The sequence below is a fragment of the Macaca thibetana genome, chromosome 19, assembly GCF_024542745.1.
Source record: "Macaca thibetana thibetana isolate TM-01 chromosome 19, ASM2454274v1, whole genome shotgun sequence".
In the NCBI taxonomy this organism is placed as follows: Eukaryota; Metazoa; Chordata; class Mammalia; order Primates; family Cercopithecidae; genus Macaca; species Macaca thibetana.
Window position 1 is genome coordinate 50,668,691 of NC_065596.1, and position 16,438 is coordinate 50,685,128.

At 44.9% G+C, this 16,438-nt stretch overlaps 1 protein-coding gene across 1 annotated transcript in view; it reads right to left on the bottom strand.

The window, feature by feature from the left end:
• PDCD5 (programmed cell death 5) overlaps window positions 1-16,438 on the bottom strand; it is a 1,006,786-nt gene that overhangs the window by 909,947 nt on the left and 80,401 nt on the right. The gene's annotated exons all lie outside the window — the stretch shown is intronic.

Genomic DNA, 16,438 nt, shown 5'->3' on the forward strand with positions numbered 1-16,438 from the left:
TATCATCTTATTTAGACTGATAAAGTTTACATGGGTCAGGAGTGGACAAATGCTTTGGGCAAATAGACAGAGGCCAATTAAACATCCCACTCCTGGACCACAAGCTCCTCCATTTCTATCCTAAATCCATAGTCACCAACCCTAGAAGATCTCTCAAACCTGCGAGGCTCTTCCGCTGCGTTTACCAAATTAATTTGCTTTCTTGCTTATAGACTTATTCTGAAACATATCTCTTCCTTTCAAATGTTTGACTGACACCACTCAGCACATGACATGACCTCTTACATTACTGCACTTGTCTTAGACAGAGCTTCCTGGTGCTGTGCCCCAAGCCTCCTTCACCTGCGCAGATCTGGTCCTCCTCCCTTCTCAACTGTGAGATGGAGGATGCTCCTCGTCTTCTCTGGGGTGAATTCTCTTCCCCATCAACACCACCCAAGCTTTAGGTCCCACCCCTCCTAACTTAACAAAAACCCAACACGATCTATAAAATGCCTCTTCCTCTTTTTATCCACGCAAGTGCTCTTTCCCCCACGGGGACCTTTCTGCTTACCGCGAACATCCTCAAAATTCCTGTCTTCAGCAAATAGGCAAGCAAGCCAATAAGCACACCTCCCTGGATGCCACATCTCTCTCCCACTGCTGTCCTGCTGTTCTCTCCCTGCTACAGCCAAGCTGGTGGGAAGAATGGCGTCTGCCGCAGTGAGAACAGTTTGCACTGCCTGTTCTCTTGTTCCTGTTTCCTCACCTCCCATTTGCAATGACGTTCACGCAATTAGCTTCTGCCCACATCCCTCCACCAAAAAAGACAGTAGTTCACCAACACCCTTCATGCCCTAAATCCAACAATTGTTAAATTCTTTACTCTCTTGCCCCTTAGCAGCTCAAGGCACTGATGATGCTTGCCTCTTCACTGGAGCCATCACTTACCTTAGATTCTGTGCTGACACACTCCTTTGGTTCTCTTTCTACCATCCTAGGATCCCCTTTCCGTCTCTTGAAGACTCATTGATTCAACAATTAAATGAGAGATCTGTCAGAGGTATGACCCTAGCCCTTGTCATTTTCCTTGAGTAATCTCCTTTATTGTTTTCCTTACCATTATTTTCCATTTTAATTGTATTTTTAATAATTACTTTATTTATTTTATTATTTTGAGATGGAGTCTTGCCTTGTCATCAGGCTGGAGTGCAGAGGCGCAATCTCTGCTCACTGCAACCTCCTCCTCCCAGGTTCAAGTGCTTCTCCTGCCTCAGCCTTCCAAGTAGCTGGGACTACAGGCATTGCACCACCACGCCCAGATAATTTTTGTATTTTTAGTAGAGACAGCGTTTCACCATGTGGCCAAGATGCTCTCGATCTCTTGACCTCATGATCCGCCTGCCTCAGCCTCCCAAAGTGCTGGGATTAAAGGCATGAGCCCCCCTGCCTGGCCATAATTATTTATTTTAATTGGTAAATTAAAATTTTATATATTTGTAGCATACAGCATGACTTTTTAAAATACATATATATTATGTGATGGCTAAGTCAAGCTAATTAAGTATGCATTTCTTCACATACTTATTATTTTTTGTGGTAAGAACACTGAAAATCTACTCTCTTAGGAATTTTCAAATATACACCACATTGTTATTAACTAGAGTCACCATGCTGTACAATAGATGGCTTGAACTTATTCCTCCTACCATGTATATATCTATAACTTCCATATTTTCATCTGCAGTAGATGCCTCTCTGCAGAGCACTGGATCTGGCTAGTTTCCATCTTTTCTTAAATAATTCAAAGTCATCTCAATTTCAGTGTGTTCAAAATCCAACTGGTGGTCATTATTCTCAAAAGTAACTCCCATCTCTAGTTTTCCATTTCCAGTGAAAACATCACTGCCTCGTCCAAGTGTCAAAAGGAATTGTGAGGTCCTCCTCTCTCTCCACGGTCACCATCTCCAAAATACGGCTTAGTCTCAATATCTTACTTCATAATCTGTATGGAATCTGAATTCTTCTTTCCGTGTCCAACACAATCATCCCAGTCCAAGTTGCCATCTCTTTCCACCAGAGCTATGCAGTAACCACCAATTGATCTACCCTCATGCCACCATTCTCTTTGATGCCTCCTCCAGTGTGATCCTTGCAAATGGAAAACCTCTTTGTAATAGAATGAGGTTATTTCCTGCTAACCCCTGCCCTTTGCCCATTTAGTCAAGTGGGCATTTTACATTTGATGCCTCAGAAAAAGGAAAAGAATGATACTAGCAGAGTACAAAGAAAAAGGAAAACATTTGGCTGGGTGTGTTGGCTCACACTTGTAATAACAGCACTTTGGGAGACTGAGGTGGAAGGATTGCATGAGTTCAAGACCAGCATGGGCAACAGAATGTGACCTTGTCTCTACAAAAAATTTTAAAATTAGCTGGGCATAGTGATGACTGTAGTCCCAGCACTTTGGGATCGCTTGAGTCCAGGAGTGTGAGGCTTCAGTGAGCTATTATCACACTGCTGCACTCTAGCCTGGGCAAAAGAGCTGGATCCTGTCTCAAAAAAAAAAAAAAAAAAAAAAAAAAAGAAAGACAGAGAGAGAAAGAAAGAAAGAGAGAGAGAAGGAAAGAAAGAAAGAAGAAAGAGAGAGAAACAGAAAGAAAGAAAGATAGAGAAAAAGAGAGAAAGAAAGAAAGAAAGAAAGAAAGAAAGAAAGAAAGAAAGAAAGAAAGAAAGAAAGAAAGAAAGAAAGAAAGAAAGAAAGAAAGTTCTAGCTATGGATAATCCAAAGTTAGGCCTCAGAAAGATGAACTTAGGCATTTAGAAGAATGCTTGTAAATAAAGAAAAGTTTCTCACTTTCCAAACTTGAAAGAATTCTGAAGATAGAGGAGATGGGCAGAGATGAATGAGTGTGACAAGAGAAAGAAAGGTGGGTGGGGCTTGCAGCAATGACACCAGACCTCCAGGAGACCAGGAATGAAGGGTAGAGGCAGCCTAGCCTCCTCCGACATGATTCTCACCCATAGCTGATGACCAAGAGGCCCTCTAGTGTCCACCTGAGCAAAGGTCAAAGCTGTGCCATCCTGAGGAGAAACATTGGTTGTCTTCCTACTAGATTCAAGAAGTTGGCATCCACTAAGGACTTCTCTTCCACTGCAGTTAGCATTGCCCATCGGCCACTCATAGGAGGGGTGCACTTCCAAATTCCAAATAAGGCTCTATTAAGTGACATCTGACTCACCCTCTTTTTTTCTTTTGAGACAGAGTCTTGCTCTGTCGCTCAGGCTGGAGTGCATTGGCGTGATCTTGGCTCACTGCAACCTCTGCCTCCCAGGTTCAAGTGACTCTCCTGCCTCAGCCCCCCAAGTAGCTGGGATTACAGGTGCCTGCCACCATGCCTGGCTAATTTTTGTATTTTTAATAGAGACAGGATTTTGCCATGTGGGCCAGGTTGGTCTCGAACTCCTGACCTTAGGCGATCCGCCCGCCTTGGCCTCCCAAAGTGCTGGGATTACACGCAAGAGCCACTGCACCCAGCCCCAAACTTTCTCTTGATAATTTAGGAAACTTCTAAATTCCTAGAAGGAAAGCGGGGCTCTGGACCCTGGATCATGGCTGTGAAGTGGAGAAGGCACACTGCAAAGGAGATCCGAAACTCTCATCTCCTTGCTAAACACCATTCCACGGCTTCCCAAACCCTGGGAATGGCCTCTGGGGCCCTGGGAAGTCTGGCCCCTGCTCATCCTCCCTCCCTGCCTTGCTGCTCTCTTCTCTCTTCCTCTGCCCACCTCCACCCCCACAGTTGCCTATTTCACTCTCCCGGCATACCTTTAGGCTTTCCCTGCTCAGGACTCTGCCCTCCCACAGGAAGGTGCTGCTTCCCCCACCCTGTTTGCCTTGGAGCTCAGGTCTAACGTCACCTTTTCCAGGGAGCCTCCCCTATCACCCTGTGCAAAGTCAGATCCAAGTCCTTTTCTTTACCTCTGTCTATAAATGGACTTTCATTAGTATGGTAATTTAATGGGTATCTCCCCAAGTAGGCCGAGCATTTTTGTGGGGAGCATTTATGGTCTAGTCAGTTCCTGGAGAATGGCAGGATTTTATCTGATTGTACAGCGTTGGGGGAAGACTCAATGAGCCAGTGCATGTAAAAACATTTGCAAACTGTAAAGTGCTAACCGACATACAGGGTCGTTAGCGACCTGACTATGCTATGAACCCAGGTGTGGAGGAGAAGCGAGTTGCGAGTTGCAGTCAGATCTTGACAGCTCATCGCCAGCCCCTCCCCGGGACCCTTTGCTTCCACTCTCCCGTATCTGTGAAGTCTGTTGCCCAGGGATATTAGGAATTCAGTCTTCAAACTCGCTTACCACGTTTCCCCGTGCAAGCGATCTTTGGTTAATTTTTTCTGCTTTGATGTTTTGTTTTACTGGACGGGCCTGGCAAGCCACTATTGTGTGCACTGTGCTATATAAGGTTTTATTGGATCACATTGTTTACGCCTGTCTGTGACAGGTACTAGCAGTACTAGCCACCCTGTGATTTTCCAGCAGTGAAAATAATAGAGGAATTTCATACAGGTAAAATAATTAGTGGTTTAGACAAAAAAAAAAAAAAAATATTAGTCTTTTTTTTAAGCATAAGTGTCACTTTCTGGGGTTATAAAGACAGATTACACAGAATTTTATCGGTTTAACTATGAATTCATGTTTTGCCATTTGCTCCGTGACAGCTCCATGGTTCAGATTCTGCTGTAGGTTGTGGGGTCTGGACTCACCGGGTCAGCCTCACTGCTGATGAGCCATTGTTTGTTTGTTTTTTTTTCTTTTTAAAACAAATCTTGACACACTTGGTTTTGCCTGTTTCAACAACCCCTTCCCTATGCATGTAGCCTCAGCCATAATTTACTGTTCTGATCCAAGAACTCTTCTTGTCTTCTTGTGTGCCCCGCCTCTTCTGAGGCCCCGGTGGCTCTCTCCTGGGGGTGGGGACACAAAGCAGAGAATGGAAAAACTGAAAGAAGCTTTGGAAATTTTGTCTGACCTAAATCTGGCAAGATTTACCAAAAGGAAAAAAAAAAAAAAAAAAAAAGCCCAATTGAAATGGAATTTTAGATAGACAACCAAAACTTTTTGGTAGATACATGCCCCATGAAATATTTGGACATAGTTTATACTTACAAAGAATTGTTCATTGCTTATCTGAAGTTCAAGTTCATCCTGTATTTGAGGCAGCAACGCTAACCCAACCCTCTCGTGTTTAAAGGTGGGAGCACGTCTCCTCTGATTGGAGGATGTTTCTACACCCCATCAAATTCATCTTGAGTCTAATTTTGTGAGTTTCCGTTTCATTTTTTCACACTATGCCCATGTGGCATGCTTTTGTGGGAGATGGTGGAATCCTGGAAAGGGGTTCCCTCTATCTGTGTTTCTAGATACCCGAGTTGGGGAATGAAACAGCGCCCTGTAATTTGAATTCTGGCGAAGATTCTAAGAACTGCTGTCTTCCCACCTGATCCCTCCCCACCATGGAGGCCCTCTGGACAAAGTGTTCCTGTTCACCTGCTGCTTATTGTCCAACAGTGCCTTCCTTTGTTCTCCTTGCCCTCTCTCTAATGCCCTATCTTTCTATTCTTCCTTTACTCCTTCCTTCAGACTTATCAATGTCATTCATGGTAATTTTGGAGTTGGAAAAAGCAATGTGTTTTCTTTCTTCTATCCTTGGGGGATTTGGGCATATGCATGCTGGGGACACAGAATAGGATGCACATTGTCCCTAGAGCAGGGCTTTCTGAGTGAACTCACCATGGTCAACAGTGCAAGGAGACCCACCTAGGTACTCCCAGGTCATTGGTGAGTTTGATCAAAATCTCAGTTGAGGAGTATTTAGGAGGTGGAGAAGGGCAGATAATATGCCTTTTATACATACACACATAACACATACATATACATATCTGTGTGTGTGTGTGTGTGTAGAGAGAGAGAGAGAGAGAAAGAGAGAGGCTTATATAAAGCACAATCACCCCAGCTCTGATTAAAACCACGCTATTTCCTTATTGTGAATAGCCCAGGTCATTAAAGAAACGACTCTTGTGATGGAGAAAACCTGGCAAAAAGCAACTAAGGTGATAAACCAATCCTTGGAAGGCCGGGTAGCCCTTCCTCTGAAAGACTGGCCAAGAGAGACCCCAGGGGTGCAATTAGGGACAGATTTATGAAGTGGCAGAGTGTGGGGACTTAGGGTTCTCTTTCCTGTGGGTCAAAAGGAGGAATAAAAAGGTGAAAAAAACTTTATATGTATATATAGAAAAAATTGAAGCCAAATGTTCTCACACCATTGCAATATGTATCTTGTATTCTTTCCATGGAGCTCGGTGGCAAGTCAACAATAGGTGATGGCGAATTGTAATGGCTAAAAGATGACCAAAGAGGTGGGATGCTGTGCCTGACGCCCAGCCCCCTTCCGTTCTACAATGCGTTGGCATTCCTAGACATAGTAACAGAAAATCAAAATAGATTAGAGGCATAAGGGGAGGAAAGAGGTACTAAAATGATTTCCTGGGGAATGTTACCAAGGTGGGGATGGGTGTGGGTGGTCACGTGGGTCAGGACACAAAGGAGAGAGGACCAGACCTAGTGGGAGAGGGTAGGGCAGGCTCAGGAGATGGCAGGGTCTTCTCTGGCTACCTGTGGAGTGAGGAGCCAGGATCTTGGATCTATCTTTGTTGAGACTTGTGAAGGGTCTCATTATTTTTATTTAGAGACAGGGCCTCTCTTTTTCACCCAGGCTGGAGTGCAGTGGCACAATCATAGCTCGTTGCAGCCTTGAACACTTGGGCTCAAGTGATCTTATCCTCCCATCCCAGCTGCCTGAGTAGCTATAACCACAGGCACATGCCACCACACCAGGCTAATTTTTAAATGATTGGTAGAGGCAGGATCTTGCCATGTTGCCCAGGCTGGTTTTGAGCTCCCAGCCTCAAACGATCCTCCTGCCTTGGCCCCCCAAAGTGCTGGGATTACAGGCATGAGCCACCATGCTTGGCCTCAAAGAGTCTTTTTTTATTTCACAGAATGTTTTTGGCTAAAAGTCATTAGGCCAAGACTCTCAGAGTTCTGGGAGCTCATCCTTGGCCTTCATGTGAGTTTGGGCTATCAGGCCTTGAGCTCTGGATGCCAGGCTCAGCTCCCTGCTCTCCTCTGCGGAAGAGAGCAGACATTCAGAAGATGTTTGCTCCCCACCAGTGTCATGCCGTGCTGTTTGAATGAGCCCCAGAATTGATGAATTAACTCCTAGTTGGTGGTAGAGTGGGAGAAACTGAACCTCTTGCTACTGGCTCTTCCTCTAAATTCACATCTGCACATCTCTTGGTTGAGAAATCCTGTCTCTCAGGCCTGCTTCTGGAACGGTTTATTCTTGCAGTGCCACTGGAGTCGAAAGACAAGACGCGGCCCAGGCTGTGTGTGTGTGTATGAATGTGCACGCATGCGTACACCACTTCCATACAGATGTGCTGGGTGTGTGCCTACATGCGTACCCATGGAATCACATATCTGCTCTGAGAGCATTCAGGGAGAGTGTTGCAGTGTGTGCTTGCCATGAATTTTTGATCTGGTGCTCCACACCATTACCACATAATAAATATTGGTGAATATCACTTTAACTTAGGGATCATTGCAGGGTAAAAATGCTGTCCATCAGAATTTTGGAGAGGAAAGTTCCCATGGCAATCCATTCCCAGGGATGGAAATGTATGTGCCAAGGCAGTGGAAACTGAAAAACTGTGTTAAGTGGTTGGAATGCCTCCAGCGGGGTTGGGGACCAGCTGCCTGGGCAGCGTTGTCAGTGGACGTTGCCTGGAGAATAAAATCCTCCTTTCCCAGCCTCGGGGAAGGGGCTATGACAACATGTAGATGAGTGTGTCTGTCTTCCTTTTACCTGGCTAGGGCAGCATTTCCAGGCTCCTACCTTGCAGAAGTGAAGCCCCAGGAGGGACCCCCATGGGGTACAGTGAGCCTGGGGCCGCCAACTCTCCTTCTCTCCTGTGAACGAAGGCAGGACTCTGGAAGGTGAGGGTGAGAAGGTGGACACAGCCTCTAAACACCATGGTCCCATCAAACATGTGTGTGAAGGTTGTCACAGTGTTGGGGCCAGACAGGTAAACTACCTGACTCCTTGCAGCACCTGTGAAAGCCCCACAGGAGGATGACTCAACCCCCTCAAGATGCAAGAGCTGCCTAGTTGAGAGAGACAGGTGGCTACAGGGAACTGGAGGTTGCCCTTGGTCAGGAAGGTCAGTGAGACCGCAGCAGGCTGCAGGATGCTCAAGCCTGAGGACCGCGCCGTACTGTGCACACATCATGTGCACACAGACGCACCGTACTGTGCACGCATCATGTGCACACAGATGCATGGACGAACTGCAGCCGAGCCGCATCCTGCAGAGCAGCATGGAAACACGAGGTAGAGGGCATCAACAGGACAGTCTCTGTGTAAGTGGCAGGAACTTAGGATAAAGAAATTCATGGTCGGACAGTGACTCACGTCTGTAATCCCAGCACTTTGGGAGGCCGAGGTGGGTGGATCACTTGAGGTCAGGAGTTCGAGACCAACCTGGCCAACATGGTGAAACCCCATCTGTACTAAAAATACAAAAATTAACCAGGCATGGCAGGCATCTGTAATCCCAGCTACTCAAGAGACTGAAGCAGGAAAATCGATTGAATCCAGAAGGTGGAGGTTGCAGTGAGCCGAGATGGCACCACTACACTCCAGCCTGTGAGACAGAGTGAGACTCCGTCTCAACACAAAAATAAAACAACAAGAACAACAAAAAAAGAAATTTGCCACCATGCATAACTAATAATGGCAGCAGGGATGCTGCCTCTAAGCCCACTTGTATTAGGACTGGAACAGGGTTCTCAGACCAAGCCCTCTGCACTCTGTTCACAGGATAGTTGCAGCAGCTCCGGCATGGCATCTGCACCCACCCTCACCTACAGCTTAGGGAAAAATGAGAGCTTCTCACCCAGCATTCCCACAAGCTGTTTGCCTGTGATTGACGGCTGTACTTGGGTCAAATGTCTAATTCTAAACTAATCACTGAGGACTAATGGACGTGAAGGGCTGGTTGACCTAAGTATAGGTCACATGATCCACCTCTGAGCCATCAGAGGGCATGGCTGTTTGGGGCAGGCAAGAATGTTGGCAAGGGAAGTTTCTAAGAGCAAAACGGGACAACTAGAGTACTCTTTCTAAGTGACCTGTGAAAAGGCAGCAAAAACAAGGTACCCACCCTCTGGATCTATTTCCCAATCACTGCCTTCACTGAAGCCCCTTCCAGCTCTGTCTCTGATTCACTGTCAGATCCAAGGTGAAAATTTACAAGAACATTAGGTTTAGCAAAGGCGGCAGCTTTATACTTCAATGACCTCTTAGAAAGCCATTCTTGAAATAAAACTTAAAACACATAGACACAAACAACAAAGGCAGTGGGGCTCTCCCAAACTCTTAAGAAACATGGTTCTTTGTCCCTTGGGGTGAGGGAGAAAAGGCTGATGAATTACTAATGAATTGTGGGGGTTATTTTGATGGCATTTTCTTCAGCACCAAAAGTCAGCAAAGACTTGGGTGGAACTTCATAAATTTTGTGATTTCCAAATCTATTGGGAGAAAGAGTGAGCAGCCAATACAGAGTGGGACAGAAATATAATGAATGCTCTTTTGATAGGAGCTTTATCGGGTATGCCTTCATCTGGGAAGACGGCAGTCTCAGAGAGGGGCCTTGTGGACACAGCTTCTCCATCGGGCCCCTGGTGGCCAAAGGGAACCTTCATTCTGGCACTTTCCTCTAGGGACATTTTGCTGGGTGCTGGACACACAGCAGATGGGCCCCGTCTTTCTCCCACTTTTAGTCTAAGGGCCATCAATCAATAAGTCCTCCAATCAAAGTGTGATGAGTTTGATGAGCACTGTCCTTGTCTAAAGGGGACCTGATTTAGGCTGAAAGGGTCAGTGATGTTCTCCCAAGAGAAGCAGCATTTAACCTGATACAGGTGAAAGGAAATTGGCCGGGGAAGAGGGGTGAGGGAGCCTTCTGGAATGTAAAGGGGATGGGATGCGAGGAAGCTTGGGGAACCTGAAATCAAGTCGCTGTGCTGGGGGATGGTGAGGGTGCAGAGAGTGATGAAAATTGAAGTGGATTTGCAAAAAACAGCAAATCATTTAGGGCCTTAGAATCCGAGGGAAGGGTCCTGGATATCATCCCAACAGCAGTGGGAAGCCAGAAAAGAGGTTTATTTTCTTACATCTATTTTTTAAAGCAGGAGAGTGACTCGGTTAAAGAAACATGTTTTAAAAATCATATTGCATGGAGAACTAGGGCTATGTTTATGTTATGATTTATGTTAAAAAAAATCTCTCTGGCTAACCGAATTGTAGGGGAGCAAGAAAAGGAGGAAGGAGGCCTACAGGAGGAGACTTCAATAGTTCAGATGATAGATGAATAGAATATTTGTACTCATATATTTGATAAGAGACTTTTACACAAAATATATAAAGAGCCATGTCAAGCTCTACAATACAAAGATAAATCATAGTATTTAAAAATGGTCAAAGGAGCTGCATAGACGTTCCTCCAAAGAAGATACACAAATGTGAGAGAAGGCCAGGAAAAGGTGCTTAACTCCAGTCCTCGTTAGGAAAATGCAAAGCAAAACTACAATGAGATGCAACTTTTCAACACAACAAACTAACCATATCCTTATCTCTGCCTAAAACCCCTCTGCAACTCAGGGTACCTAGAACATAAGGTTAAGACTTCTTAGAAAATATTAAGCTATATGGGCCCCAACCCTATATTTTCAGTTTCAACTTCTGTCCTCCCAACACCCTCATCCCACCAATTTTCTCTACAGTTCCCCAATTGCTTTCCCCTCAAACTTCGGTTTATTGGTGTTGTTTGTTTGTTTGTTTGAGATGGAGTTTCACTCTTGTCACCAAGGCTAGAGTGCAATGGCATGATCTCAGCTCACTGCAACCTTTGCTTCTTGGGTTCACGCAATTCTCCTGCCTCAGCCTCCAGAGTAGCTGGGATTATAGGTGCCTGCCAGCATGCTCAGCTAGTTTTTTGTATTTTTAGTAGAGACGGGGTTCCACTATGTTGGTCAGGCTGCTCTCGAACTCCTGACCTCAGGTGATCCACCTGCCTCGGCCTCCCAAAGTGCTGGGATTGATTATAGGTGTGAGCCATCGCACCTGGCCGAACTTGGGGTTATATGTCCCTGTCAGAGATGCAGGCCAGGTGTCTCCTCACCTGAGTACCTTCCTCCAACCCTAACCTTGACACTCTCTTGTGTGCATTCCAGCCCTTGACATCAGTCCATTGTGCTCCGGGTTATAGAATTGTTGCTATTACTTTTCCACTTTCCATGCCAGCCCGGTTACTCCTGGAGGGAAGTTTCTGGTATGGGAGCTCTGTGTTACCAGAGAACCAGGCAAGAGTGATCGGTCAGTGAGGAAGACAGGGTGTATATCCTCCAAAACTACCTGGCCCTCGATAGCACTGTCCTCACCTAGGTCTCCGCCCAATGGACCCCTGAGAGCCTCAGGTGCTTGCCAGAGGCAGGGCTGGTCCAAAGTGGGCAGGACAATTCCTGAATGTCAGGATGAGAAGCCATGGGTGGCAGAGGCATGGCCATGGTTAGAAGCTCTTTGGGGACAGAAGAACCTAGAACAGGAGCACAGTCCAAGGAACAGAATCCAGTGTGCAAAAAGGGATGACTTCATGCTTTAGGGGTTGTCTATATTGGGATAGAAGGAGGGAGAGAGAGGACTGGGGATGGCTTAAGGGGAATCTCTGCATCCACATGGGTCAATTATTCTGCCTTCTGCAAGGGCTATATGAGAAATAACCAGGAAAGCCAAGCTCTCCACACACTCTTACCTAATTAGGGGTTACTACTGGGAATTGTCTCCTAACCATAACTGCCTTGTATCTCAAAGTGTCCCTTAGGCAATTGCCTTCCTGTCCCCAAAACACAGCTCCACTGCAGCTTCCTCCACCACCACCCCTTGGTGTGCCCCGAGAAAAGTACTGGGTGTGCAGCACGCTTGCTCTGCCCTTCTTTTGGCCTTTACCACATCTGAGCCTTGGTTTCAGTTCATCCCTAGATAGGGAGCACCTGGGGTGTGGGGTAGTGTCTCACCCCACTGTGCCACCCCCAGACTGCTACCTGTGCACTGGAACGTGTTTATTCAGTTCATTGGCTATGCCTTTTGCAGCTGGGTTCCACATTAACCTTGGAGGACAAACCTGGCATGTGTGCTAGTGCCAATCACACCGAGAAGGAAACTGAGGCCACACGCTGTGTTAGGCAGAGGCGTCGTGGTGTTCTGAACGCACGGCACTTTCTTTGACTTAATGTTTTAGAAAGTGAACATCCTCTGTGAGAAGGCAGCCTTGGGCGTCTGGGTGCAGTAGCTCATGCCTGTAATCCCAGCACTTTGGGAGACCGAGGTGGGCAGATCAACTGAGATCAGGAGTTTGAGACCAGCCTGACCAACATGGTGAAGGCCTCTCTCTACTAAAAATACAAAAATTAGCCAGGCATGGTGGTGCACGACTGTAATCTCAGCTACTTGGGAGGCTGAGGCAGGAGAATCGCTTGAACCCAGGAGGCGGAAGTTGCAGTGAGTGGAGATGGTGCTACTGCATTCCAGCCTGGGTGACAAACTGAGCTTTACCTCAAAAAAAACAAAAAAATAAATAAAACAAAAAAACCAAGAAGGCAGCCTTGGCAATGCGTGCCCTTGGGCTGCGGGGGAAGCTGTATAAGGCTCAGGTGAGGTGTAGGTGGCACTGGGAGCCCATCAGAAAGTGAGGGTGGGGTGGTGGCTTTGAGGCCCTGGAGAGGGAAGTCAGGCAAGTCTGAGAAGCATCTCCTTCCTCCTTGTAGAAGAAGTCACACACCCACCCACACACCCACCCCCCCTCCCCCCCCCACACACACACAGTTCCCTTTTCTGGAGTCATTTGGTCCTGCCACCTGGAGTTGTTTGGACCCCCGTCGAGGACTTTCAGCACCCTTTGGGTGGCGGAGGCTGACCTCCTCCTAGCTTGTCAGTCACATCTTCAGTGGAATGCACACAGCGCTCTGAGGACATCGGACTTAGAATCCCAGCCACTTGATGTAGAAGCAACATCATCTTACTCATTCTCCTTCTTACAGGGCAGAGGGCTGACCACGGAGAGGGCACATTCTGAAGAAAGCCATGTTTGAAAACAACAATTGTAGAACCCTTTTAGATTAGGATTTTCTTTCTTCTGATTTAAACCATCGGATCACACTTTACAAAGACATTCACTGTGGAATTGCTTTGGACAATAAATTCCTTCAGTATAATTGTATATCTTTTTTCATTTTTTAATAAAAGAAAATTTGAAAATATCCATAGGCTGAAAAGAAAAAAAAAATCACCTTTTGCCTCTAATATCATCTCCCAGAAATAACCACTCAATATTTTGTTGAATCATCTTTCAGACTTAAGTATATAAATATAGATACATATTTCAGAAGTGATCCACATTTATGTAAATATTATTGTACTGTGTATAGTCTATTCAATCATTTGATTTTTAAAAATGACCTCATTTGTATCTAGCTCCTCAAGGCAGAGGTCATCTAATTTCAGAGCCACTATTCCCTCTGTAATCGTCCCAGGAAAAATCTCGTCTCCCTGACTTGAAGTCCTGTATACCCACTGCCTCATTACCTTTGAACGACAAGACATCTTAATGTCCACAGTTACAACTATTCGTCTGTGCCAGTAAAAAAGAAAACGGGAAAAGGGAATTATGGGTGCACATAATCAAGAAAATAGAGTGATTAATATCTTTTGAGAAATTTATAAGTAATTGATGTCTAGTCTGGGGAAAATCCACTCCTACGACTTTCTTTTTCCGGAGAGTTGGCTAACAGTTCACATACTTTAAAGGATGCTGCAAATATCTAACTTAACCTCTGTTGATTTTTATTAGTCTTTGGTCTAAGCATTTTGCCAATGAGGGCATTCAAAAGTCTATAGCTACCTTTCAAAGACCTTACTTGGCAAAGCTGTAGACCAACGGTCCTCCTGAATCTTTAATCCGCAATAGATTTTCAGACTAATATTCGAACTCAAGTACAGAGACATTTCCCACCGTCCATCCAAACAAAATGAAGTCAGCTTTGACTGTGCAAAATGTCGATGAATTCTTCAGAGTAAATCAGCCTTGTCAGGGTGATGCAGAACCATCAGCTCTTTGTGACATAATGTAATATGAAATGATATTGAACAACATGCGTTTGGCACTAAATTGTTAGCGGGTTTTAGCTTTGACAGCAGCAAGTTTATTGCTTTAATCCCAAGGTCTTTTAACCCTCTTTGACATAAATTGAGGTTGGCTTTTGTGAAAAAATCTCCACTTTACTCTCTCTTCCTTTACCTAAAACTGCTTTTAACAATTTATGCTAGTACATCAGACACTCATTTTGAGTGACAAAAAGAAAAAAAAAAAAAAGAACAAGATCTATTAGAATAGAAGGGGAAAAAAGGCCAACTTAGGCTAAGAAGGGAAAAAAAAGGCCAACTTAGGCTAAGCAGTCTGTGTCTCTTTCAGAAGATACGTCACAGCTTTCTTCAGGCGGATTTGCATTTTAAGTTATAATAATGTGTGGCTCCCACAAATAAAACAAGCCTGGGCAGAAGACGCCAGCAAGGTGGAGGACAGCCACTGCCAGGGAACAAAGGCTCCTAATCCGAAACAGAGGCCGTTTTTGCATTTTGCTCCAATTGAATGTATTTCCATATATGGGTTCATGCCTTCCTCCTCCACCACCTACCCCCCTACATTTTTAGAGATCAAAGATGACTTTTCTTTTATAGAAATAGTTTTGAAACACTGATTTAGTAAGTATGGCATATAAATAAAGACTCCCCAAATTTTATATCATAATTGTAGCACCAGACGGCCGGATGGGCTGTGGTCTGGAAGAACGATAGAATTGGAGAGGGCACTGGGCCTTCTGTCTCCTTCCTGGTGCTGACATCTCTGCCAGGGACCCCTGCATACTTGACTGGAATGATTTTGGGGAGGGGATGTTCTCTGACTCACAAAGAAGGCTGTTCCCTTTGGATTTTCTTTTGAGACCAAGTCTCACTCTGTCACCCAGGCTGGAGTGCAGTGGTGTAATCTCAACTCATTGCAACCTGCGCCTCCTGGGTTCAAGCAACTCTCGTGCCTCAGCCTCCCGAGTAGCTGGGATTACAGGTGCCCACCATCACGCCCAGCTACTGTTCATATTTTTAGTAGAGATGGGGTTTCACCATGCTGGACAGGCTAGTCTCCAACTCCTGACCTCAGGTGATCCACCTGGCTTGGCCTCCCAAAATGCTGTGATTACAGGCGTGAGCCACCGCACCTGGCCGGCTGTTCCATTTTGGAGCACGTGTGACCCATGGTCTACCTCTCCATTCCTGTCGGGCCTGGTGAGTGAACTGGAAGGAACCAGATCTTCAGCCATGTCATCAGCCTGCACATCTCTGAACACCACAACCATCTTTTCTGTTTCCTAGATTTAAACTTCTGATCTCCTTTGTCCCAGCAAGTATACTTTCAGGAATTTATCCTAAAGAAGTAGTCAGAAAAAAAATACAATAGATGTGTGTAGACAGCAGTAGATTGTAGTAATTACCAGTCTTGGCTGCAGCATCAGACAGACCTGGGTTTAAATTCCAGCTCTGATCCTTGCCCAGAATGTCACAGCTTGTTAGTTACTTAGATTCTCTAAGTCCATTTTCCTCATCCATAAAATAGAGAAATTAACAGTATCTCCTTTCTAGGGCTAGGAGGATTAAAAGATAAAGCATAGAGAATGCTTCCTTAGTCTTTTCAGTTATTTTTATACCAGCATTGTTTATGAACATCAAAATCAGAATCGGCCTCTGCTCATTTGTAAACCGCAGGGCAGGAAGAATGGTATGTAGCCATTAGAAATAATTTTGTACATGCATTATATGGACATGATATGTATGCGTATTCAAAATATATATTTTTATCTGTAATAATAATATGCGTTGCTAATTTAAAGCTACAGATTGAGACTGTATGATCTACATTTTATAAACAACTTCTCATATAATGCAAGATGTAAAAATTTGAAATGACATGAGCCTCTGGCTGTTGAGATTGTGATTTATTTTTTTTTTATTTCTCAATTTATTGTTTAATTTTCAGGTTTATTGAAATAAAATTGACAAATAGAAATTGTGTATATTTAAGATGTAAAACTTGACCTTTTGATATATATATATAACTATATGTATATATTTCACAATATATACACGTTGTGAGATGATTATCACAATCAAGCTAGTTAATATACACATCATCTCACATATTTACCATTACGTGTGTGT